General features: G+C 42.4%; 1 protein-coding gene across 3 annotated transcripts in view; it reads right to left on the bottom strand.

Moving 5' to 3' along the window:
* taok3a (TAO kinase 3a) overlaps window positions 1–27142 on the bottom strand; it is a 105587-nt gene that overhangs the window by 44237 nt on the left and 34208 nt on the right. For all 3 annotated transcript variants that reach the window (XM_055920372.1, XM_055920374.1, XM_055920373.1), the window contains one exon: window positions 92–188. The gene's annotated coding sequence lies outside the window, so the exon portion shown is untranslated. The remainder of the gene's footprint in view (window positions 1–91; window positions 189–27142) is intronic.

Genomic DNA, 27142 nt, shown 5'->3' on the forward strand with positions numbered 1-27142 from the left:
ACAGGCCACACAGTACAGACTAGTCTGAATATAGGTTAACTGTAGGTGGCATTGGACAAAATTGTCTGCTAGTGCTAGACGACCACATTACCTTAGAAAGTGTATGAGGGGCTGCTGCTGTTCTCTGGGCTCAGAGTGGGTCTACAGCCCACTCCGCTGCTTCATGACTGGAAGAGATGGGGGAAAACCTGAGGGAACACAGAATGGGAGAGGATATGCTTAAAGAATGTGGTCAAAAACACTTACATATCACATAGCCTAAATACAGTCAGACTCCTGATAAATGCATTGGTGGTTCAAAATGTTGTGAAATTGTTTGCACTTATCCAATGCGCACTTATCAAGGAGTTGGCTGTATAGCCTAGTTGTGACTCTCCCCAGACCTGCGTTCAATGAATATTGGAATGCATTTGGATATTTAAAAAATATATATTTATTAAACTAGGCAAGTCAGTTTAGAACAAATTCTTATTTACAATGACGGCCTACCCAGACGACACACCGATTATTTGAAAATACTCAAATACACAGAAAAAAAGTACATAATCAATTTTAACCCAGATCTGATTTTCTCAAGTTGTTAAAGCAAAATATTTCTGCACATAGGGGAAACACTGGTTTTATTCTGTGTTGTTACAGCATTAAAAAAAATATATATATATATTTTTTTTTATTTAATCGCAACCGAAAACCATGATTTAAAAAAAATGTATGGAACCGAAACGATGTCAAAAAGTGCTAATCGCTCAGACTAGAGTATAGTGCAGTCCTATCATACACTGAGTTGACAGGTGGTGGAACATTCGTACCCACAAAGACACAAGAACAACCCCGTTCTGGCACCTAGCTAGAGTCTGGTCATGTAGTCAGTGGCCAAACACAATAACACGTTATGAACACCCACCCAGACAACATCAGCCAAGAGAAAAGAGACTATTATTCAACCAAGGACCCCTGACCTCTTACTCAGAGAACTAGTTCCTCTTTTCTCCAAACGACTTATTCCTGTTAGATACCACAAGCCTCAGGATAAGGTTTGGTATAAAAAGATTGAAAAATAAAGGAAAGGGATAAAATTGTATTGTGCTTCTTGTGAGTGTTGCTGCATGATTTATAACAAAAACTGACGCAGGAGGCAGGAGCCTCGAGAAAGTGAAGCCCTCAACTCTTCTCCTCAGAGAGACAGCGAGAGAGAAAGAGAGAGATAGAGGGGAGGAGAGGAGGAGGATGATAGTGGTCAAAGGGCAAGAGAGGCAACAAGGAAAAGAGAGGGGGTCCTATATTGGGTGATGTAACTAACAGAGCTAGGTCAGAGAAGGCCTCGTAGCCAATGGCAGGAGATGGCCTTCAGACACTGTTATTGGTGTGTGACCGTGTGTCAGACTGTGTGTGTGTGCGCACGCGAGAGTGATCTATGTGCAGGACAGACAGTGTACCCGCACAGACGGCTTACAGACACTTATTGGCTAACAGAGACACAGCCTGGCTGAATGTGTCTGAGTGAGGACAGATAGGGAAGATACAGCCTCTGGCTGCCATGAGCCATTTTACAGGAAAGAAGGATGGCGTGTGTGTGTGTCAGTGTCTTCGTTAGGGCCACAGAGAGTTTTTTTTTTGACATGGCCTACTTTGTGAATTGAAGCAATTGTACATGAGATGGCTTGTTAAACATTTTTGTAGCTGGCACCTTGCATCTATCATTCAAACTGACTGGTCGTTCGTTTGATTGGCATCATTGTCAGCCAACCCCTCTGTGTAGTTTGCTCGATTGGCAACGTCCGTTTGGGCAGGTTGCTATGGGCAGGCAAGCACTGCTAGTGCTGCTGCTGACAGTGATAGTGGTGTCAATGGTGCTGAATATAGTGCATCAATCATCAATACTCATCAAGCAGAAATACAGTCTACACTTGTAGCGTACTGCCAGACCATTTTACAGAAAAGGCAATTATTGTAATCATAACACTGACAATTTATTTATTTAAATCACCCACTAGATGATGCTATGCAAGCTCTTCCCTTTTGCTAGCTGGAGAGACACCAAACCAGTTGAATTTCATTTTGTTTGTCTTGTTATTTGATTGAAACGTCTTTGCATATTTCTTATTTTATTTCACCTTTATTTAACCAGGTAGGCTAGTTGAGAACAAGTTGTCATTTACAACTGCAACCTGGCCAAGAACAAAGCAAAGCAGTTCGACACATACAACACAGAGTTACACATGGAATAAACAAACATACAGTCAATAATACAGTAATACAGTCAATAATATATATACACTGCTCAAAAAAATAAAGGGAACACTTAAACAACACAATGTAACTCCAAGTCAATCGCACTTCTGTGAAATCAAACTGTCCACTTAGGAAGCAACACTGATAGACAATAAACTTCACATGCTGTTGTGCAAATGGAATAGACAAAAGGTGGAAATTATAGGCAATTAGTAAGACACCCCCCAAAAAGGAATGGTTCTGCAGGTGGTGACCACACACCACTTCTCAGTTCCTATGCTTCCTGGCTGATGTTTTGGTCACTTTTGAATGCTGGCGGTGCTCTCACTCTAGTAGTAGCATGTGACGGAGTCTACAACCCACACAAGTGGCTCAGGTAGTGCAGTTCATCCAGGATGGCACATCAATGCGAGCTGTGGCAAAAAGGTTTGTTGTGTCTGTCAGCGTAGTGTCCAGAGCATGGAGGCGCTACAAGGAGACAGGCCAGTACATCAGGAGACGTGGAGGAGGCCGTAGGAGGGCAAGGAGGTGCACTGCCAGAGCCCTGCAAAATGACCTCCAGCAGGCCACAAATGTGCATGTGTCTGCTCAATCGGTCAGAAACAGACTCCATGAGGGTGGTATGAGGGCCCGGCGTCCACAGGTGGGGGTTGTGCTTACAGCCCAACACCGTGCAGGACGTTTGGCATTTGCCAGAGAACACCAAGATTGGCAAATTCGCCACTGGCGCCCTGTGCTCTTCACAGATGATAGCAGGTTCACACTGAGCACATGAGCACATGTGACAGACGTGACAGAGTCTGGAGACGCCGTGGAGAACGTTCTGCTGCCTGCAACATCCTCCAGCATGACCGATTTGGCGGTGGGTCAGTCATGGTGTGGGGTGGCATTTCTTTGTGGGGCCGCACAGCCCTCCATGTGCTCGCCAGAGGTAGCCTGACTGCCATTAGCTACCGATATGAGATCCTCAGATCCTCCATCCCCCTTGTGAGACCATATGCTGACACATGCACATTTGTGGCCTGCTGGAGGTCAATTTGCAGGGCTCTGGCAGTGCACCTCCTTGCACAAAGGCGGAGGTAGCGGTCCTGCTGCTGGGTTGTTGCCCTCCTACGGCCTCCTCCACGTCTCCTGATGTACTGGCCTGTCTCCTGGTAGCGCCTCCATGCTCCGGACACTACGCTGACAGACACAACAAACCTTTTTGCCACAGCTCGCATTGATGTGCCATCCTGGATGAACTGCACTACCTGAGCCACTTGTGTGGGTTGTAGACACCGTCTCATGCTGCCACTAGAGTGAAAGCACCGCCAGCATTCAAAAGTGACCAAAACATCAGCCAGGAAGCATAGGAACTGAGAAGTGGTGTGTGGTCACCACCTGCAGAACCACTCCTTTTTTGGGGGTGTCTTACTAATTGCCTATTATTTCCACCTTTTGTCTATTCCATTTGCACAACAGCATGTGAAATTTATTGTCTATCAGTGTTGCTTCCTAAGTGGACAGTTTGATTTCACAGAAGTGTGATTGATTTGGAGTTACATTGTGTTATTTAAGTGTTCCCTTTATTTTTTTGAGCAGTGTATAAAAAGTTTGCTAAAGCATTATTTTACCAGCATCAGAAAAGCTGTCTATCCTGACACGTTCATATGGGCCAGTGGAGATCGCTATTCAAAATTGAAACAATGATGCAAAGGTGAGGAGGCAAACAGCAACATTTGTACAAGCCCCCGTTGTTGCAAACCAAATGTTAGGCTCGAAGTAAGGAGAAATAATGTCTAGATGCTTTTCACAGTTGTGAGATCAAGTTAACAAATTGCCTGGCTGGGCTGATGGGACAGTGGATGCACAGGGATCATACTCAGAACAGGAAACAAGTAGCCTATTTTTGTGTTATAGGCCTACCTGTTGTAAAACAGCTTTCTTTTTTAAAGCACGGCTTAAAATGCGTCTCAACCAATCACAAAGCATTTTTGACCAATGCTTGTTTTTTTACACACCTGTACCAACACATGATGTAGGCCTACAGTTGATTACAGCATGTAACCAAACATGGCAGTTAACTCTGAGTCCTGTTTTGGTGCAAGCTGGGATTTTATAGAAGTGACTCATCTCAGATAGGGTGAATAATAACACACACAGTCTCCTGCTACAAAGCAGGATTTTTTTGATTTTCAGAGCAGTCTGAGCAGCTCACATCTCAACAGCTTAGTGACACTGTGAACATAATATGCCTAATCTATGAAGATTCATGGCAAATCATGGGAGTTAGGCTAAAATAGATCTCATAAAACGTGCTGCTCTAGGATCAGTTCTGCCTTTTAGATCATGATGAATACACGGTAGACCTGATCCTAGATCAGCACAACTACTTTGACGCACTGCATTTATGAATACAGGCCCTGCCCCACAACTTCTACCCAATAAAGGCCCACCTCTACAGTTCACTTTCCCTTTACAGTAATATACATATACTATGAGTGAAAGCTTCACCAGGGATTAATATAGCTACTAATAGTGTTTGTGTGTGTGTGACTCGTTTCAGGAAACTAGGCATATGCCGCACGTCACTATGCCACAGGAGAGGCATTTGAACGTAAACATTTATTTTTTATCAAAATGCTTTTTTAGGCAGGAATCCCTTCTGGAATGTGAACTTTCATGAATCTTAATAACAAACGTGTATTCCATCCATAAATACAATTGTTAAATTACGAGCCTAGTTAAATTGCAAGCCTAGTTGGTTTAGCCACGGAAAAAGACAGGAATCTTCCCGCTAGCCATGATACAAACAAAACAGAGTTAAATGGTTAGTCTGCCGTGAAGCGTTCATCCATGTATAAAAGGTAAGAGTCTAGCTACATTTTCAGATAGAAGTTCCTAATTTTGTCAGAAAGTCGTTTTTATTGCAAGTTAAAAAGTACTGTTAGTTAACTAGCAAACGATAGCTTGCTGGCTCGCTAGCTAACGTTACTTGTATGATCTGTGTAGTAATATTATTCAAATCAGAAATATTTGCATTGCTAGTTATAGCCCAATGTTAACTAGCTAATATTGAACCTAGTTTGTTAGCTTTTGTCTAAACAAGACTCCACTTTGGCCAGATTATTACATGGACAGATTATTACATGACCCATCAAATTAGCCAGGTGTGTCTGGTGGTGATTACGGATTATCGATTGTATTTCATGAACTTGTGTACATGTCTAGAAAATAGTGACCCATCCACTAAGCTAGATGTAGCTGGGGGGGTGGTTATTGCATTTTCTTCACATGACCCATCAATTTAGACAAGTGTGTCGGGTAAGCGTAAACTAATAATGATCAAATATTTATTTATTTTTGATATTGCAAGTAACCACTTCACTGTACCGTTTACACATTCTGTATCCTATGCATGCAACAGATAAACAAATTTTATTTGATATAGCATGTGTTTACCACATGGCCTCATGTGAATCCTTAAATAGATGGGTGGGGTTAAGGCTTAAGAGGGTGTGAACGATGCTGAATGGGTGTAGACAAAGAAGAGCTCTCCAGTAGGTGTACCAAATTATTCAAGGGTCATTTTCTCAAAAGTGGAGTGTCAAGTTTATCAACATTCAAAGCAGAATTACTTTCCCATTGTTCCTCAACTGCAGTGTATGACATATAACTTTCTAACTGTGAGTCTCTACTTTTCTCCAATGTAAAAAAAAAAAAAAAAACTATTTCAAATGCTGCTACATAAGACCAAATCGAGGCGGTCGGTCACATATATGGTCCATCTAAGTAGCAATATGCAATATTCAGTCCTGGCCCAGCTTAAAAAAGTAGCTGCTCTGGCAAGGCTCTAGGGACTGCTCCATGTTCTTTAACACCTCCCATGCAACACCTCTTCTCTGGGAGCATAGGCACTCACACACTCAATAATAAACACACACGGTCTCACTCACACAAACTTTAAACTTACCGGGCCACTATCCCCCTCCATCTCTCACCCTGAGGAAAGTGTAGTTGGATATTAAAGCCATAGAGCTTCTTTAGGGTCAGAGAAAAGATGCCCTCTCAATTCCAAGTGGAGGTCATTTGTTGAGATCAATATGGCTGTGGTCATCATTTTGGAATACAGGGTGTGTTATCCTGTGCTTGTGCTGTATGTGTATGCATGTGTGAATAAGTGCAAGACTAGTCAAACGGATGCACAGTACACCCACATACAACAATGTGATTGGCTGAATGCGGTTTGTGTGTGTGTGTGTGTGTGTGTGTGTGTAAGCGCAAGACATGATCTCAAACGTAGCGTACACACACCAACATGAATGAAACAAACAAGCAAAGTGCCCTATCACTCCACACCCAATGGAGTAAATATTTAAACAAATCACTCACAGCTAGTTTTACACATTCAGTTGAGAATGTGTCCCAGTGCCATTCACAGTGGATCATTACACATTTAAAGAATCGGGGAGTGCGAGAAGGGATGGAGGAGAGAGAGATTTTAGAGGGAGAGTGGGGGGGTATGGATGGATGGAAGGCAGAGGGAGAAAGTGGAGGAAGCAAGAGAGAGAGATAGCGATATGGATGGAAAGAAAAAAAGACCACGCCATCATACCTGATCAAGCACCTATGACAGGCAGGCAGCCGTAAACAGCTGAGTCAATAGGGAGTGAAGTGTGAGGCGGGGTGCTACTATAATTACAATGCTACTACAGTATTGCTGCTCCTCATAGAGTAGTAAAAATACACTGACCCTTACTCTAGTCTAGGCCCATTTGATCTGTGTCTAATCTAAAAACGGTAGCCTAACCTTAGTGTCAGGACACACTGGTTGAAAGGGGTCCATATCAGGGGATATCTTTACATGACACATTTTTTTATATTCGAGAGCCTTCAAACTCAACTCTGGACCTCGAAGCCAGTTCCACTAAATGTTTTCATTGTTCCCTCTTATCAGGGACTGATTTAGACCTGGGACACCAGGTGTGTGCAATTAGAACAGAAAACCAGCAGGCTCTGGACCACGTAGGTTAAGAGTTGAATACCCGTTAATGAGAATACAGAACATTTCCATAGTTGCAGTTTTGTGGATGTGCACCATTCTGAATCTAGATGTATCTTTTAGACTGTACTTTACTGTATGTAAAGTGCTATAAAGTCTACACCCCTTTGAACTTTTTTCACATTGTTGTGTTACAAAGTGCGATTGAATTAGACGTAATTGTAATTTTTTGTCATTGATCTACACAAAATACTCAAATATGTCAAAGTGAAAAGAAAATCACAATTACACAAATTATTAAAAATGTCATTAATAAAATAGTTGCATAAGTATTCACTCCCTTTTTTAGGCAAGTTTAAATTAGTTCAAAAGTCAAGTTTGGCTTAACTCACATAATTATATGGCATGATTTTTTTATGTTCCTCATACATACAGTGCCTTCAGGAAGTATTCAGACCCCTTGACCTTTTCCGCATATTGTTTTGTTACAGCCTTATTCTAAAATTGTTTAAATTATTTTTTCCCCCTTATCCACACACACACACACACACACACACACACACACACACACACACACACACACACACACACACACACACACACACACACACACACACACACACAATACCCCATCATGACAAAGCAAAACAAGGTTTTTAGAAATGTTAGCTAACTTACCATAAAAAAACTGGAAATATCACATTTACATTAGTATTCAGTGCCTTTACTCAGTACTTTGTTGAAAACACATGACATATTTTGGTAGTTTCTCCCATTCTCCTCTGAAGATCCGCTCAAGCTGGATGGGGAGCACTGCTCCACAGCTATTTCCAGGTCTCTCCAGAGAAGTTCGATCGGGTTCAAGTCCGGACTCCGGCTGGGATACGCAAGGACATTCAGAGACTTGTCCTGAATCCACTCCTGCGTTGTCTTGGCTGTGTGCTTAGGCTCATTGTCCTGTTGGAAGGTGAACCTTCACCCCCAGTCTGAGGTCCTGAGCAGGTTTTCATCAAGGAGCTCTCTGTACTTTGCTCTGTTCATCATTCCCTCGATCCTGACTAGTCTCCTATTCCTTGCCACAGAAAAACATCGCCCCAGCATGATGCTGCCACCACCATGCTTCACCGTAGGGATGGTGCCAGATTTCCTCCAGGCGTGTTAATTGGCATTCATGCCAAAGAGTTCAATCTTGGTTTCATCAGACCAGAGAATCTTTTTTCTCATGGTCTGAGAGTCTTTAGGTGCCTTTCGCAAAATCCAAGCGGGCTGTCGTGCCTTTTACCGAGGAGTGGCTTCCGTCTGGCCCCTCTACCATAAAGGCCTGATTGGTGGAGTGCTGCAGAGATGGATGTTCTTCTGAAAGGTTCTCCCATCTCCACAGAGGAACTCTGGAGCTCTGTCAAAATTACCATCGGGTTCTTGGTCACCTTGCTGGAGTGGGAACACTAGGAACACTGAGACATTTTCAGCATGTTGCAACAGTGAAATATAGTTATAAACAGTTTTCTATAAACAAGGTCTAAACCAAGGCCCTTCCGAACCCAATTGCTCAGTTTGGCCGGGCGGCCAGACTTCCATTTAAGAATGATGGAGGCCACTGTGTTTTTGGGGACCTTCAATGCCACAGACATTTTTGGGTACCCTTCCCCAGATCTGTGCATCAACACAATCCTGTCTCAGAGCTCTAAGGACAATTCCTTCGACCTCATGGCTTGGTTTATGCTGTGACATCCACTGTCAACTGTGGGGCCTTTTCTAGACAGTTGTGTGGCTTTCCAAATCAGGTCCAATCAATTGAATTTACCACAGGTGGACTCCAATCAAGTTGTAGAAACATCTCAAGGATGATCAATGGAAACAGGATGCACATGAGCTCAATTTCGAGTCTCCTAGCAAAGGGTCTGAATACTTACGTAAGTAACGTTTCTGTTATTTTGAATACAGTTGGTAAAATGTATATAAACCTGTTTTCGCTTTGTCATTATGGGGTATTGTGTGTAGATAGCTGAGGATTTTTAAATCAATTTATCCATTTTAGAATAAGACTATAATATAATTTGGAAAAAGTCAAGGGGTCTGAATACTTTCCTAAAGCACACACTCACATTCACAACATATTGAGAGAATGGCGCCGGAGGGGATAGCTGCCGTTTTATGGGCTCTTACCCAAATATGTTGTTTTGTTTGTAACTTATTTTGTATTTCTTATGAACGAAAAGAGCTTTTTGACATGAGAACAGCGACTACTCACCTTGAAGTGGATGAAGAATATTTCTTTAATGAGTCGGACGAGAGGGATTTACAACAGACATCTGACGAGGCCCTCATCCCCGTCATTCGCAGGAGAAAAAGACGGAGATATTGCGGAAAGAGATTGGGGTGCCTTGTAAGGATCCGGCGACGAGTAGCTAATCTACCATCGGTACAATTGGCCTTTGGTACAATCGCTGGATAATAAAGTGGACAAACTACAAGCACATAGAGTTGAAGTTGGAAGTTTACATACACTTAGGTTGGAGTCATTAAAACTCGTTTTTCAACCACTCCACAAATTTCTTGTTAACTTCTTTGGGATAGGGGGCGGTATTTTGACGTCCGGATGAAAAGTGTGCCCAAAGTAAACTGCCTGCAACTCAGGCCCAGAAGCTAGGATATGCATATAATTGGTAGATTTGGATAGAAACACTCTAAAGTTTCTAAAACTGTTAAAATAATGTCTTTGAGTATAACAGAACTGAAATGGCAGGCAAAACCCCGAAATTACTTGTGTCATGCACAAAGTAGATAATCCTAATCGACTTCCCAAAACTATAGTTTGTTAACAAGAAATTTGTGGAGTGGTTGAAAAACAAGTTTTAATGACTCCAACCTAAGTGTATGTAAACTTCCGGCTTCAACTGTAAGTAGTTTTTTGGGGTATCTGCACTTTAATTTACTATTTATATTTTTGACTGCTTTTACTTCACTAGACTCTTTTTACTCCATACATTTTCCATGACACCCAAAAGTACTCGTTACATTTTGAATGCTTAGCAGGACAGGAGAATAGTTCAATTCACGCACTTATCAACTGAACATCCCGTATTGCCTCTGTTCTGGGGGACTCACTAAACACACATGCTTTGTTTGTAAATTATGTCTAAATGTTGGAGCGTGCCCGTGGCTTTCCGTAATAATAAAAAAATGCTGCCATCTGGTTTGCTTAATATAATGATCTAGAAATTATTTATATTTCTACTTTTGATACTTAAGTATATTTTCAACCAAATACTTTGACTTTTACTCAAGTAGAATTTTACTGGGTGACTTACCTTAGTAGAAAATGACTCAATTAAAAGTCTGTTTAGGAGGGAAAAGAAAGAGTGAGAGAGGAGAAGAGAGGTAGGATAGAGGAGAAAGAGAGAGAGGATAGGAGAGAAAAGAAAGAAAGACGGAGAAGGAAAGAGTGAGAGAGAGGAGAAGAGTGGGAAGGAAGGGGGAGAGGGAAGGATGGAGGAGGAGGGTGGGAGAAAGGAGGGATGCAAGATTTGGGATTGGATCTCAAAGTCCAAAGTAGCACCTCCTCTCCCTCTCCACGTCTCCTCTCTCTGGGTAGAGGACGCAACATTTAATTATTGAGATGCATCCAGTCAGAGTATCCATAGGGCACTGATAGTGGGCTGTAGGGTCTTCTATTTCAAGATCTACTATAGCCTCCTCCATGTTGTTATTTTTTTCTTATTCATCTACTTACTGTCTATTGATTAGCTTTGCTGCTTTACATTTATTCTGCACTGTTGATGGCGAGCGGCAACTAAGCATTTCTCTGTACCGTTTACACCCGCTGTTTCCTGTGCACATGATGAATCAACTTTGATTCCATTTTTGATTTCATCAACAGCCTACACGACCACACACATACATACACATTGCACAAGGGAAAGGCAGTAGATAGGAGTTCTGATTTCTGAGCATCTACTACCACCTCTGCTAAGCTGAATCACTGGCCTGACATACACACGATGGCGTGGGATTTGAAGACGACTTTTGCAAAAACACTCAATCTGTGTTTCTTGGAGTTGTGTGCTTCAACAACTAGTCATTTTCCCCAGGAGAGCAAGAGGGGGGGGGGGGGGGGGGGGCATCTACTTCCACCCCAGGGCTGGAGCTAACCTAGATTTCTCTTTCCAACTTGAATATACAAAATACACAAGTGCCCCGTGTGTAGGGAGTGAAGGGGAGGCTTTATGGTTTCTCTGTGCCTGCCCTCTCGCTCACCCTGCTCCTTTAATTATAGTTTACAGTCAGAGGCAGATGCAGGGCGAAGGGGAGCACATCTCTGCTCCAAAAGTCTCACACACAGTCACGCACAAGCAGACACACACACACAGATGCAGTTAATCTGATAAATGACAATAGAAATGCAGCCAGCCTTGACTGTCATCCTCTAAACTTTGTCATTTTCCACTGGCATCACACACACACACACACACACACACACACACACACACACACACACACACACACACACACACACACACACACACACACACACACACACACACACACACACACACACACACACACACACACACAGCACGCTAATCTGTTCACTCACTGACACACTTATTCCAGTTCAGTGTAACAGCTCACGCCAACACAAACACATCTCTCTTACTCCGCAAGTGAAGTACTAGAACCCACCCAGCATTGGAAAAGGTGCTTGGGGATTGGGAATAGCGCTGTGACTGTAATTGAATAACCGTGTAACTGATTTATGGATGAAGACCGCCATGAAAATTTTAATAACCGTCAAAACCTTTTAAATAGGCCTTTTATTCATTTGTATTAACTTTATTTTCACATAGATAAACTTCACCTAATAACGGGAGTGTTTACTAATTATTATAAGCAATTGATTTGCTCATATAGTCTGTCCATTAAATGGTCTATAACTCCTCGTCTTTCCAACTGTCGTTTGATGCTCGAGAAGCTAATCCGCTAGATGCTAGCCTATAGGCCAGGGCTCTCCAACCATGTTCCTGGAGAGCTACCCTCCTGTAGGTTTTCAATCCAACCCCAGTTGTAACTAACCTGAATCAGTTTATCAACCAGCTAATTATATCGAATCAGGTGCGCTAGATTAGGATTGGAGCGAAAAACCACAGGATGGAAGCTCTCCAGGAACAGGGTTGGAGAGCCCTGCTTAGGCTACGGCACTTCAGTAAAACAAATAGTTTGATGTGTAGACTTTATTTTATACAATGCAGATTCTTATTGCTTGCTAGTAAATAAATTGATATTAAAAATAAATAAAAAAGTTGGATGTGTCTGCCTATTCATTAATTATTCAACAGCAGTCGATAAGGTTGTTCACGCTTGAAGGCCTAGAATGTGCTAATGTTGTGTCAAATGGACAATGTGCCAATCCTATCCAACCTGGTATGGTATAATTTGATACGGAATCTTTTCTTAATTTATAGACTAATCAACGCTGATAAATACTATAGGGGAAGGGGATACCTAGTCGTTTCGGTTGAATGCAAATGAATGCATTCAACCTAAATGTGTCTTCCGCATTTAACCCAACCCCTCTGAATCAGAGAGGTACGGGGGGATGCCTTAATCGACGTCCACGTCACCGGTGCCCGGGGTGCAGTTGTTGCTCAGGGGCACCTTGCCGGCTTGGAGATTCAATTTCATCTTCATGCCTATCACAGCTGTCTCTATATATCCTTCTTAAAAATGTCTACTGATTAAGCATTATCCTATCATTTTGGGGGGATATCGTACAGGAAGGATTTGAAGCTAAGGCAAGGTTTTTAATAAATTTTTGGGAAAGGACAAATGTGATTTGCTTATGTATCTGAGTGAGTCGGCTTTGATTGATGGATGGTCCTTTTAGGTGGGTGTGCGTGTATGAGTTTGCTAATATCGCCATTCAGACAGTTTCCTAAAGTAGGCCTAGCTTGTCTGGATTTCATCTTTGACCACAGGTGCCAGTTTTGCATTTCCGCTCTAAATGGGTTGCAACTGAATGATCCGTCGCCAAGCTCCTTTCATGATTCATCCTATAGGATGCATAGCTTATAAACAAATATTTTAAGAAGCATATTTTTCCAATAGTATATGATTTTTCTCCCATTGCTGCGTCCTCTCTAGCCACTTTGAACATCATATTGCCACAGAGAATGACCACAGCAGCGTTATGCAAACTGATGAGAAAAGTAGAGGGAAAAAAACATCGGACTTGTTGCGTCAAATAATCAGAATCTGTATTTTTCAGAATTCCTCTCCAATCTGACATTTCTTAATTTGTAAACTAGAATAATATGTAGGTAATGTAGGTAATAATAACTTAAATAATAATAATGAAATGCTACTGATATTAACAAAGTGTAAAGGTAATAGTAAAGTTGCAGAAAAAAGCCACGTGTTTATTTTTAACCCAACTGTTATGTCGATGACTGTGTACATTGGCCTGGCTAATTACTGTAACCTAAAATTCCAAAACGGCTCTGATTGGGATGTAGTCAAAACTGTAGGCTATGATGATCGTGTGTGTGTGTACTGCCTGTTTGTTCATGATTGCTGCTGGCGGGTTGGTAAACAAGCAGAGGCAGCAAAAGGGCAAAAGCTCAGTGTTTGTGTGGCCCGCCTACACACCCACACGTTGGAGCAGTCCCCTGACATGACACCCCCTTCGTCAGAGACAGGATCCCGAGGCCTGAGTGAACTCACGTCATTGTACGGGGGCGAACCACCATCACAGATCCCAAAACAAATCGGTGAACTTTTCACTGACAGTTTGGGTCTCTGGGAAGATGACCTCACCAAAACAGAATGGAAGAATGATTCATACATAAACTAGCCCAACTATTAGACTGATATACTCTCTCTTAGGACCTAGACATTTTCCTGACTATGTGACAAACTCTTAACGCATGTGGCCTTGTTTTCTGTGACTGGCTATGGCCTAATACAGCGTGGAGGCCATTAGCTCACACTTCGTATTTATCCATTAGTCAGGCTAAAGGTTATCACATGTAGTTTAGCCAACACCAGGCTACTTCCTCCTCCTACTGTCCAATCACGTCCTCCGTTGCCTCTCCCAGGAGTAGTGCCCGTTGATCAGGGGGGTTTGATGAATGGACTGTTTGTAAATCAGGGGTTGACTGGGCATTAAGCCAAAAGGTTGGCATGGGGTAAGTAGGTCTTAATGACATTCTAAAAGAGGTTAGGCTTTACTGGCCAAATCTCTCAACCACCATCCTAACCAGACCAATGGATCTAATTCACGAGCTGGCCATAGTCGTTCGAAATCCAGTTTAGCAGGATAAGAAACTGAAGTCCAACATTGAAGTCAATTCCTTTGCTCTGGGTAAAGAGGTCTAGGATCAGATTACTTATCCCTTGAATCCTAACCTTCACCAATACAGGAAAATACATAGCTGACCCTAGATCAGTCTAGATTGAAACTTCACTTGACCTCAATTTGCACATCAATTCCAGTTAATGAAGGAACTAGGCTTTAGTAAATATGATGGGGAATTCGGAGCTGAACAAATTACCCCATGTTGCTGTTCTCTTGGCTATTGAAAGTCCATGTCCGCTTCACTTCCTGAATTGACTGGGATTAAATACATTTGGGACTGACCAACCTCTTCTAGCCAGCTTGTCCAACTCTGCTACATCATTGCAGACAGAGCCACCTCAGACTATTGAGACGCAGCCAACCCGAGACTACTGCCTTAATAGGGTCATGGAGGTAATTGCATTTTCCATTCTAACTGACTGGATCCATACAAGGAGGAAGCAACTTTAGACTACTGAGATGTACCCCACCCAAGACTATCATACTGGGGATATTGATGTCATTGTACATCCCATACTGGATCCCAGTCTTCTGATTGACAGCCATGGTTTGACATGGGGCTGCCATTGCAGTTATAGATATAACCAGACCATTGAAATGAACATCAGACCATTTGATAAGTACTTATTCCCATCAGTGTGGAAAACAGCGCAACTGTATTGCCATCGACTAGGACTGGGCAATGACCCTAGGTCTGTTTATGACGCTATCAATTCCCAGCCACATCGATTTTCAACAGCCCTGCAAACGAGATACTGGCGAGTGGTGCAGTATAAAATCTGTCCCATGTGAGTCCGTCACTGTGTATGGATTAACTATGAATTACACCCACTGTGTCATGGCTAGGGTTTGGTTTCAGGCAGCTTCAGCATCGACCGACAGGCTGGCTGCTACAAGCCTGCCTAGCTCTGCCAACTACCAACTGCAAAGCTGATACAGTACATGGGGGAGGAGTAGACACACACACACACAGTCCCATGGATGCCCCTGACACAACCATAACAAGTGCTTGTGTTGAAATGTCTACAGAAGCCAGTGAGTCAAGTTGCTGCTACAGCTCCCACTAGGCCATGTAAAATGCATGAGAAGAGTGTGTGGATGAGCAAACACAGACAAACACACACACACACACACACACACACACACACACACACACAAATCAACACACCCACTGGACAGTACTGTGTACACACAGTCAAACACAAACACTCCTGTACACTCCTGTATATTATAACATAAACCTACACAATTTACACACACAATTCCACTTGTGTCCCAACACACACTACCACACTAACTGATCTAGTTTCAGAGAGGAGGAGGAATGGGGAGGAGGGGGACTGGAGTAGAGGGCTGCTCTGATGCTAAAGCCCAACAGGATTTTCCAATCAAGAGAACCAGGAAGATTAATAGCGGTCTGCTTGCACGGCTGCACCTCAAATGGCACCATATTCCCTGTATAGTGTACTATTTACGTCCAGGACCCATAGGGCTCTGGTCAAAAGCAGTGCAGTATTTAGGGAACAGGGTGCCATTTGGGATGCAACTCGTGTTTCACAGCGAGCACAGAATAAAGCGCAGCGCAAAAAGACAAAACCCACCACAGCACAATCCCAGGGCAGGCTCTGGCATACACGCAAACCCAGAGCCGCTCATGAGCTTTACACCATTAAATATTTAAAATATCAAATGAACAGATACTACACTTTGGCTCTACACATTAGATCAGAGTGTGTTAACGGGGTCAATGTCTCCGCTGCAACGAGATGAGGTGTCACGACTAGATCTGTCACGACTAGATCGGTTCGTGTGATTTGGGGTTTGGCGGAGAGGATGGCGTAACTAGGGCAGGATGAGAGGACAGGAGTTGGATTTCATTCACTGATCCACAGTATGGAGGTCAGTAGGAGAAAAGGTTGGACCTTGAGTCCATCTCAATAGTCTAATGTCGCTTTCCTCACCTTCCCCTGTACTGATCGGAACACACACTTGATAGCGCATTGATACTAGGAGTGGATCTCAATAGTGTCTTCTTTTTCTCTCCCACACAGGATATGGGACAGCAGTATGGTGGACGGCACTAGAACCTATTGGGAATTTACAGTCACCAGTTTCAAAAGTGCAAATGAAGGAAAGGAAGCAAAATGTATAGTATTGAGACGCAGTCCCAGATTTTCTCTCTCTGCCTTGTTCTTGAAGTGGGTGTAATGATGTCATGCTGTGACCAGCCACTGAGCTCTCGGAAAGGTTGTGATTCATTGGCATACATTTATGAACTACCATCTTTTCAGCTCTATCAACTTTCTAATATGCTGGATGAAGTAGATTATAGCCACCCTTCCAACAAGGGGGCAGACATTTTGAAAAGAGGCAGTTGATTTTGGTAAAGCGTGAAAACAAAAAACATCTGTAGACATGCAAAGTTTAACCGCCCAAAAAATCCCCTGCAACTTCCTCCCTACGTCTGTCAAACAAGGGAAATACGTGTGGTGTGCACTCTCATTCAATTTGCAAACAAGCATGTTAGCGAAGATGCAAGTCAACAGACGAGTTTGACCTGAAGAGAAAACGTACCATTGAAGTGGTTGGTTGTGAAAGCAAGGTGCAAGTGTTGTGCGTAGCGCAAATGTAGCAAGCCTTGCCTACATCCTTGCATTAGTTCTTCTATTTAAAAAAAAAAATAAGAATGAAAAATAAAGAACAAGAGAGAATGATCAACACAGGCATAAAAAGACAGACATGTAGAATGACAGAGAAAGATGAAGAGAGAATAAAATAGACAAAGCGTGCACAAGAGAGAGAGAGATGGCGAGTGAAAACGAAAAAGCGACAGAATGAAAGAACGAGAGAGAGGTGTGGGAGGAAACGCCAAAAAGGAAACATTGCATCTAGGCCACTGAGTCATTTCCCCTGTGCTCTTCTGCGTTGCTTTTTCTTTAATATACACTGACAGTATAAATTATGTACATCATGGTTAGGAGTTTACAGGGGAGAGAGGAGAGGGAGAAGGCCCATGGGTTTAGGGCCGGGATTTCAGCTTTTATCCCTGTAAAGTCTGCCTGCAATTAATTTGGGAATTAATGCAAGCTCAGAACTCTACAGCTAGGAGATTCTCTTTTTTTCTCACAGCTGCACTGTTTCGGTTTCATCCCAGTATCATCATGTCTTTCAATAAAACGGTTGGAATTCAGCCCTGTGGTGCTGTGTGAATTTACGTATTATTTTACCCACAATGATTTCTAGGTAGGCTAACACCTTGTGGTAGTAGTAGTAGTAGTATTGACTGAAGTATGATTGCTAATGTGGCATTGTGCAGTTCCCTGGAAATTATTTACGCTAGGAAATATCATGCTAGGGGTAATTTACTGACGTGTAATACTGAGGACCATTACATAAAAAAATCTATACGCTGTAGAACTGTATTTAACCATCGAGTCTTTAAGCCTAACGCACTGAAATATTGATGGATCCCTTTAAAATTATTTGCAGTGAGTGACACCGGCCAATACAAAGACACTACAGGCATGGACTGCCTGGTATAGTGATTCCCACTAGGCACCTTAACCCCACTACACCCACCCCCCATTTGTGCACACACAAACAGGCACATGCACACAATTCTCCTTGTGCGCTCAGCCGTCAAAACAGATTTTCACCTCAGTGAGTATGTGTGTGTGTGTGTGTGTGTGTGTGTGTGTGTGTGTGTGTGTGTGTGTGTGTGTGTGTGTGTGTGTGTGTGTGTGTGTGTGTGTGTGTGTGTCAGGGTTTCCGTTAGCCAGCAACTGCCGGATTTCGGCAGATACAAAAAAATGTAAAAGTTGGTAAATGAAACTGTTGCAGAAAAGCCATGCATAAAAACATGGTGAGTAAAGACAATCAGAAATCAGACATCCCCAAATGGGCACTTGATACATTTCCACTAACAGGCCAGGTACTTCTACGCATGCTCAGGCACACGCGCTCCCTCAACATTATCAAAGACAGAGAAACCAGACACATGCTCATTGCTCACATGGAGCAATCCAAACAAAAGACTAAAGATTAAATCAAATGTACAAATTTGAAAAAGATTGTTATGAAATGAACCAAAACTTGTTTCTCACAAGTGTAGCAGGTTGTGAACTCTGCAAACAAAGTTTCCACTCTGAGAATGAGAACGGTAAATTAAAAATGAATAAAGGGAGTACCAGAAATGTATGTAACCAAATGACGGAGATTAACGGTACATTTACTATTGGTGACATATGTAATGGGGAACTGATCAAAATAAACAATCAAAGGGCAAACAATTCACACAATGAAACAATGAACAAGCAAGACTTGACGGGAGACAGCTGAGCCATTCTGGAGAGAAACTCGCCTATATCTTCGCCACACCCCTCTTCTTCTTGTCTGAAAATGTTTAATTATACTCAAGACACATTATCTTCACACAGATTTGACATGCTTTTCAGTAACAGCCGCAACGAAATAATCAGCTAGGCCTTTTGCTACGCACGCTTGCCAAATAGGCATAGGCCTACGAGCTTGTGATTTGAAACGATCCACAACAAAAAAAAATTAAGAAGTTAATGATCCTCGACTCCTTTGTGACCCAGTCATGCAATCTGGTGAAGTACATAGACAGGAGTAATTATATAATTTTGTCAAATTTATTACAATTTACTTCCCTATTGGGCCCACTATGCAATTTCTCATGTTATATTGTTTTTCATATCAACTTTCTTTCGTTGTCCAGAATCAAAAAGGCAAAATCCAAGTCATTAGCAGCAACCCATCCTAGTTGTTGCATCTTTAAATAGCCCTCCTCTCTTCTGGTCAGTGTACAGGTAAGCCAGTCAGCTGTGAAGTGCCAGCTCTTGTACACATGAACCTTTCTCTGTTGTCAGCTATCCTAGATATCATCACACTGTGGCCCATATTTATCTGTTATGACTGTCTCTGGTGCCATCCTTTCTGCCTAGCAGAAAGGAGGGGGGAGGGGTCAAATTAATCCTTAGGTTGGTAGGAACAAATCTAGCCTATTGCCAATGTTATCTGATGACGTGTGACTTAATAGCAACGTCGAATGTCCACCGAGTGACTATCTTTGCGCATCAAAAATATGATAGTGCCTGCTTACGCGCTGTAGGCATCCATTACACAGTGGATTGGCTACTATGCACATTGACAGTCTCGTAGCCAATGACATAAGCTTTCCAGGGATATGCCGTTTACCTGGGTGGGACAAAGCAAGGCCTAGTACCTTTTATGCGTAATGCAAACTATTGATACCTGGCTCAGATAGACTTGGAAACGTCCCGCGACCACACCGGACATCACTTACTAAAATATCTGCCTATTTCTAGTTTTTAGGTCTATCAATCCCATTTAAAAAAAATATTGTTCACATGTTGTGGAAGCCATCTGATGTGTTTCCAGCTCTAGTCATTAATAATTCACTTATAGCTTGTCAATGAAAGATGACTTTCAAAATAAAAGTATAGTGTGTGCTTGATCTTGTGTATTCTGAACTATGTAACTCCTATCTTCTGTTCATTTCCTCACAATCTCCCAGATGTCGTCTTTCCAAATATACCAAGTTTTTGCATGTCACAATCATGTAATTACACATGAACAGCAGTTACTTTTGGGTATGTCTATTTTGCCATTACATTGAAGAGGTTTTAAAAGGTGAAATTACCAGGTCACAAATAATAATATACCCCACATATTATATGCTGTTATGGTGCTTTACCTCCACTCTGGCAGTGGTCCATAGAAACCAAATGGGGAGCAATATCTGAAGAAGCTGGAAGAATTAGACACATCAGAACTGCTTCTAGCAATTGCGACTGTGTACTGAAACTGTGTATCCTCCTAGTTAGCGTTTCTCTGCCTGGTTAGCCACCACGGCTAACAACCTCCTCAGAGGATCACCAGCACGTTTACCACTGCCCCTCTCCCCCAATCTCCCCCAACCAACCTCCCACCCTCATGAGATCTAGCACATGCTCTGCTTAGGTCAAGCATCCAGGGAGACGACCACACACACACACATACACCCCATATCCCCTCTTGTGTTTCACTTCAATAATTCATTGGGTAAATCTTCTTTGTACTGCAAATATTTCATGAAGAAATACAAGGCCATGAATTAGTCATGGAGAGCCACTTCATTCAGAAGAGAGAAATATATCACAGGGAGCAGAACACCACCAAGGCTCAATATACAGAGAGCACTGCCCTGAAGGCTCAATATACAGAGAGCACTGCCCCGAAGGCTCAACATACAGAGAGCACTGCCCTGAAGGCTCAATATACAGAGAGCACGGCTCCTAAGGCTCAATATACCGAGAGCACGGCTCCTAAGGCTCTCCCATTTCCACTAAGGCACAGTTTAGGCTTTACTCTCCCATTGAATATCACAGGGGTATAATAGATTAGGGATGTGTCTGATATGGCACCCTATTCCCTAAGTATAGCACTATATGCTATGAAAGTGACACAGCATTTTCCAGGAATTGGTCTCTAAATAAGCTTTGTTGTCAAATAAAAAAAAGGTCAAATGCACTGCATTTGAAACAGTCAGCAGTAATCTAATGAATTCAGGGCTTGTGAAATTATACCTAGGGTAAATATACAGTGCCTTCAGAAAGTATTCAGACCCCTTGACCTTTTCCACATTTTGTAACGTTACAGCCTTATTCTAAAATGTATTAAATATATAAAGATAGTCAGCAATCTACACACAATACCCCATAATGACATAGCGAAAACAGGTTTAGACATTTTTGCAAATATATATAAAATAAAAAACAAATACCTTATTTACATAAGTACTCAGACCCTTTGCTAGGAGACTTGAAATTGAGCTCAGGTGCATAATTTTTCCATTGATCATCCTTGAGATGTTCCTACAACTTGATTGGAGTCCACTTGTGGTAAATTCAATTGATTGGACATGATTTGTAAAGGCACACACGTCTATATAAAGGTCCCACAGTTGACAGTGCATGTCAGAGCAAAAACCAAGCCAATTCGATGGAATTGTCCATAGAGCTCCGAGACAGGATGTGTAGAGGCACAGATCTGTGGAACGGTACCAAAACATTTCTGCAGCATTGAAGGTCCTCAAGAACAAAGTGGCCTCCATCTTCTTAAATGGAAGAAGCTTGGAACCACCATGACTCTTCCTTAAACTGGCCGCCCAGCCAAACTGAGCAATCAGGGGGAAAAGGGCCTTGGTCAGGGACATGACCAAGAACCAGATGGTCACTCTGACAGAGCTCTAGAGTTCCTCTGCGGAGATGGGAGAACATTCCAGAAGGACAACCATCTCTGCAGCAATACATCAATCAGGCCTTTATGGTAGAGTGGCCAGACAGAAGCAACTCCTCAGTAGAAATACATTGGAGTTTGCCAAAAGGCACCTAAAGATTCTCAGACCATGAGAAACAAGATTCTCTGGTCTGATGAAACCAAGATTTAACACTTTAGCCTGAATGCCAAAAGTCACATCTGGAGGAAAACTGGCACCATCCCTACGGTGAAGCATGGTGGTGGCAGAATCATGTTGTGGGGATGTTTTTCAGCGGCAGGGACTGGGAGACTAGACAGCATCAAGGCAAAGATGAACGGAGGAAAGTACAGAGAGACCCTTAATGAAGCCTGCTCCAGAGCGTTCTGGACCTCAGACTGGGGCGAAAGTTCACCTCCCAACAGGACATCAACCCTAAGCACACAGCCAGGACAACGCATGAGTGGCTTTGGGACAAGTCTCTGAATATCCTTGAGTGGCCCAGCCAGAGCCCGGACTTGAACCTGATCTAACATCTCTGGAGAGACCTGAAAATAGCTGTGCAGCAATGCACCCCATCCAATTTGACAGAGTTTAAGAGGATCTTCAGAGAATAATGGGAGAAACTCCACAAATACAGGTGTGCCAAGCTTGTAGCGTCATACCCAAGAAGACTCGAGGCTGTAATTGCTGCCGAAGGTGCTTCAATAAAGTACTGAGTAAATAGTCTGAATACTTAAAAAAAAAAAAGATTTAACTAGGCAAGTCAGTTAAGAACAAATTCTTATTTACAATGATGGCCTAGGAACAACGGGTTAACTGCCTTGTTCAGGAGTAGAACAGATTTTTACCTTGTCACCTCGGGCATTCGATCTAGCAACCTTTCAGTTACTGGCCCAACGCTCTAACCACTAGGTTACCTGCCGCCCCAATGTAAATGTGATATTTCAGTTGTTTACTTTTAAAACGTTTGCAAACATTTCAAAAAATCTTTTTTTTCTTTGTCATTATGGGGTATTGTGTGTAGATTATTTAGGGGAAAAAAAAATTTCATCAATTTTAAAATAAGGCTGTAACGTTACAAAATGTGGAAAAAGTCAATGAGTCTGAATACTTTCCAAATGCACTGTAAGGCTTCCACAACCATAAGATCCAATAATAATGTAATTATTTTTTCAAAATAGTTTAACCTGCTTTTTTGGTAATAATCACTGATCTTTCTTTCAAGTCTGTCTATCAAAATGTCCTTTTTGTTACAAATTTAACCAGAACCATGCATATGCACATTCATTAATAATGACCAACTTGTAGCAGGCATTATCTCTCAAGCATAAACCCATGTGCTAGAGAGTAGCCAGCTAATCTTTATATTTCAAGTATAGCCAACTTGGATCTATTTGCTAGCTAACAATGTATAACAGTTAAATTGTCATATGCACACCCTTCTGTCTGTCTCCAACTGTTTGAACAGCATGCTAGCTTGTCCACTTTGTTCAGATGTTGAAATCAAGTGGCCTACCTTATTTCTCAGAATGAGTTGCCAATTCCTTATATAAATTGTGTTTTATGTTCGTTCATTTAAAATTTATAAAAACAGACTAGATAGCTAGTTAATATAAGTCTGTGGCTAAAATGCTGCTAGCGGTACCCGCGCACGACAGAAATGGCACATTCATTTTGCAAAATCAATGTTCATTGATACTCCCATTTTAGTAGGGTCTGCTTGTCGCACAATTTGAGGAGTTGAGACATAAAAAGGGTATCGTTGGAAAGTTTAAGCTCTCATCTATTACAGTAAAATAAATTCTGAATGTGTTTCGGTGTCCATATGAGAGATTCTGTTGGACCAAACCTCAAATGCAAATAGCGAGTTGAAAACGCTTGTCAGAGAGGAACAAGTGCTTTCATCTTTGTTGTTGTGAGTGGCAGGGGGAGGAGCATGGTGTGTGTGTTTAAATGGGAAGGTGCACAGTCACAGCAAAAAGAGCGAAGGAAACAAGACCAAAAAACGAGAACAAGCGGACAAATGCTCTATAAAAATGAAAAAAATTCAAATAAATCAATTATTGTGATACAGGCATTTGGAATATCACGTTAAAACAAACTAGATAATTTGATCTATCGCCCAGCCCTAACCTAGGACGACGATACTTTCATACCGTATATAGGGAGTAGGGTTCCATGCGTCCGAAATGGTACCCTATTCCCTATATAATGCACTATTCTTGACTGGATAAAAGACCACTAAGTAGTGCACTAAGCTACAGGATAGGGTTCCATTTCAGATGCAGATTAGGTTTTCCTTAATAAAAGGGGCATTTATGTCCATTATATTATCTGGCCATCTCAGACAATCACATTTCCTACAGAAGAATTAATGTAGGGTTCAGAGCCCATCAGCTGTGCGGAGCAACACATCTATTCCCGTGTGTGTGAGTTGGTTCTTCTATCCTTGTGGGGACCTAAAATCCCCAAAAGTCCCCACAAGGAAAATTCTCCCTCGTGGGGACATTTCCCACATCCCCATGAGGACAAAGGCTATAGGACAAAGGCCAGTAGCTTAGGGGTTAGGTTCAGGGTTACAATTAGGGTTAGAGTTAGAATTAGGGTAAGGTTAAGGGGCTATTAGTGGTTAGCTTTAGGGATAGTAGTTAGGTTTACGTTTAGGGGTTAGGATTTTTTAAATTTTGAATGGAAATTAATTTTAGGTCCCCACGAGGATAGAAGAACAAAATGTGTGTTTGTCTCTCCGCAAGAGAGGTAGAGTGTTGTGCGTGAGAAAGAGAGAGAGCGTTGTGTGTGTGTGTGTGTGTGTGTGTGTGTGTGTGTGTGTGTGTGTGTGTGTGTGTGTGTGTGTGTGTGTGTGTGTGTGTGTGTGTGTGTGTGTGTGTGTGTGTGTGTGTGTGAGTGAGTGAGTGAGTGAGTGAGAGAGAGAGAAGGCACAGTTTACAGCGAGTCACAGTTTAATTGGACTATTGTTCAGTTCAACCTCAGGCTCTTCAGACTCACAAAGGCATATAAAACCTAGGCAGTATGGACTACTAAGCAAGAAAAGGATAATAGAATACCCTTTACATATGAACTGTGTTTGTTTACTCTGAGAGCATGAAAACACCATTCACTAGATTCTAGAACAACATTCAAATGCAATGCTTAATAAAAAGCATCCTAGTGGCAATTATGGGAGGGCTAATGTTAAAGTCCAACATATCAGTTACTAAGACTGCAAAACAACAGAAGTAGAGCCCAGTGGTTCAAAATAGGGGGTTAAACTCAATTTATTTGTTGGCATTGACATTGTGATGCATTATAGATAAAGAGAGGGAACTGACACACACACAAACAGGGTTGTTTCCTGCATATTCAGTCCCAGGAATGGCAAGAGAGAGAGAGAGTCAGAAAGAGAGGGAGAGAGTCAGAGACTGAAATAAAATCACATTTAGCCTGATTCACTGCTGGCTCGCATTGAGCACGACGCAATCTCCCCAGATTCATCATAGGCCAGGCAAATCTCCACTTGACCCAATGGAGAATATCCAGCCCCAGCATTACATAGGACTACATCCACCAAGAGACCAGGCCACAGAGAGCGAGCTTGGGAAGGGACCTAGTTTCTGCCCTGGGAAACCAACTCCAACAGATGAAGATGATCAAGTGTCACAGTATAACAAGCATCTTGACCTACATCATCAGGCCCAGAGTCAGCTTTATGTAGGTATCGCTAAATTAGAAAACCTATTGTTAAAAGAATATAAGTCAGCAGCACACTATAAATGAGGAAAGGCTACATTATTGCCACCATCTGGTCACAGTGCCACTCCAGCTATACCAACCAACCAATAAATAATCAAATATGATTCTCTCAAAAAGGACACTTCATAAGATTAGAATAGGTTAAAAGCTGATGTTGGCCAGCCAGAGAAGCGAGTAGCTCTGTTGTGGAGTGGTGGTGAGGCAAAGCGCTTTAGGCAGACCGAGGGAGAGCCCAAAAATAGACAACCATCCGCCACGACCGACCGACGCAGTGCATTACCTCACTTCCCACTCACATCAGCAAATGTGTCCATCACAATCACCTACTCTAAACCAAGCTGGCATCCCCTCTCTGCATTGCTAGCTAGCTAGAAGCTCGTACTGTAGCTGCTAGCTACTCCTCTGTGGGTTTGCTTGGTTTGCTCGGGAATCCAACCGCAGCATGGCACATAAAAGCCATGACACTTACATTTTTCAACAGGCCCTCTATACGGTATATGCGGTCTAAAAATACTGAGCTTCTCCCTTATTCTAATGAGCTAAATTAAACCTAGGCCCAGGGGCAGTGCACAGCAGGCAGAGATGAGACAAGTACAGCCATCAGCAAAGTCTCTATTTCAAAAGTCAAAAAATCTCATGCTCTCACCCTCGTCTCCTTCCCTTCATCGGGAAAATACTTGATGAGGGAAAACAATATGGTGGAAGACAGCTCATTATTTGTCGGGCTTTCAGATCAGTCAGCTGGTAAATGTCTTTCTGATCAGTACTGATGAAGGAGAGGAAACAAGAAGGAGAGGAAGCGAGGAGGAGTAAGTGAGAAGGTACTGGAGAGGATATTTAGACGATTGGGGAAAAAGTAGTAGGCTCATTTGGAATGTAGTACTCGGCGGACACAGAAAGAAGTAGCCTTACAGTACAAGTGGGCAGAGAAGACAAGTACAATCGTCAGCCATGCCTCTTTCTCTGGGTGATGACAGCCATTGCGGCCTATTCAACTGAGCAAGTACAGTATGGCTTCATCGTGTAGGCTCAGTCACAGGCAGCTTTCGTGGCAGAGGGGGGACAGATGCAAACACGCACAGAGTGTTTTTCCCACCAGCAGAAAATCTGAGGCGGTGTATTTTGTACTGTACTACTATTTTCTACTGCCTTTTCTGCCTATATAGTAGAGATGTAAGGATTCACTGATACCTATCAGTCCCGGTTCAAATGTTTAAGATACCAGCATGCATCGGTCAGAAAACCGATTCAAACAGAAATCCCCAGTTCACTAATGTTTTTAACTCTCATTGTTCTATTCCCGAAAATACCTCTTATCTCGTGATTGAATTGATGCGTCCCTCTCCTTCAGTTCAGTAGTCTATCAAACTTTTATGCACGTAACTGCTTATGATGGTCATAACAACTGCACACAGTACTGGAGACACAGCTGCTCGTGATAACGAGAGGTAGGCATATCCCTGTTCTAAAGCCTTGCTCAGACTGCAGGCCTTCATGCTCAATTCAGTTGTGTTTTTCAAATCCGTTTTGGACTACTGACTGT

The sequence above is a fragment of the Salvelinus fontinalis genome, chromosome 4 (assembly GCF_029448725.1).
Source record: "Salvelinus fontinalis isolate EN_2023a chromosome 4, ASM2944872v1, whole genome shotgun sequence".
NCBI classification, from domain to species: Eukaryota; Metazoa; Chordata; class Actinopteri; order Salmoniformes; family Salmonidae; genus Salvelinus; species Salvelinus fontinalis.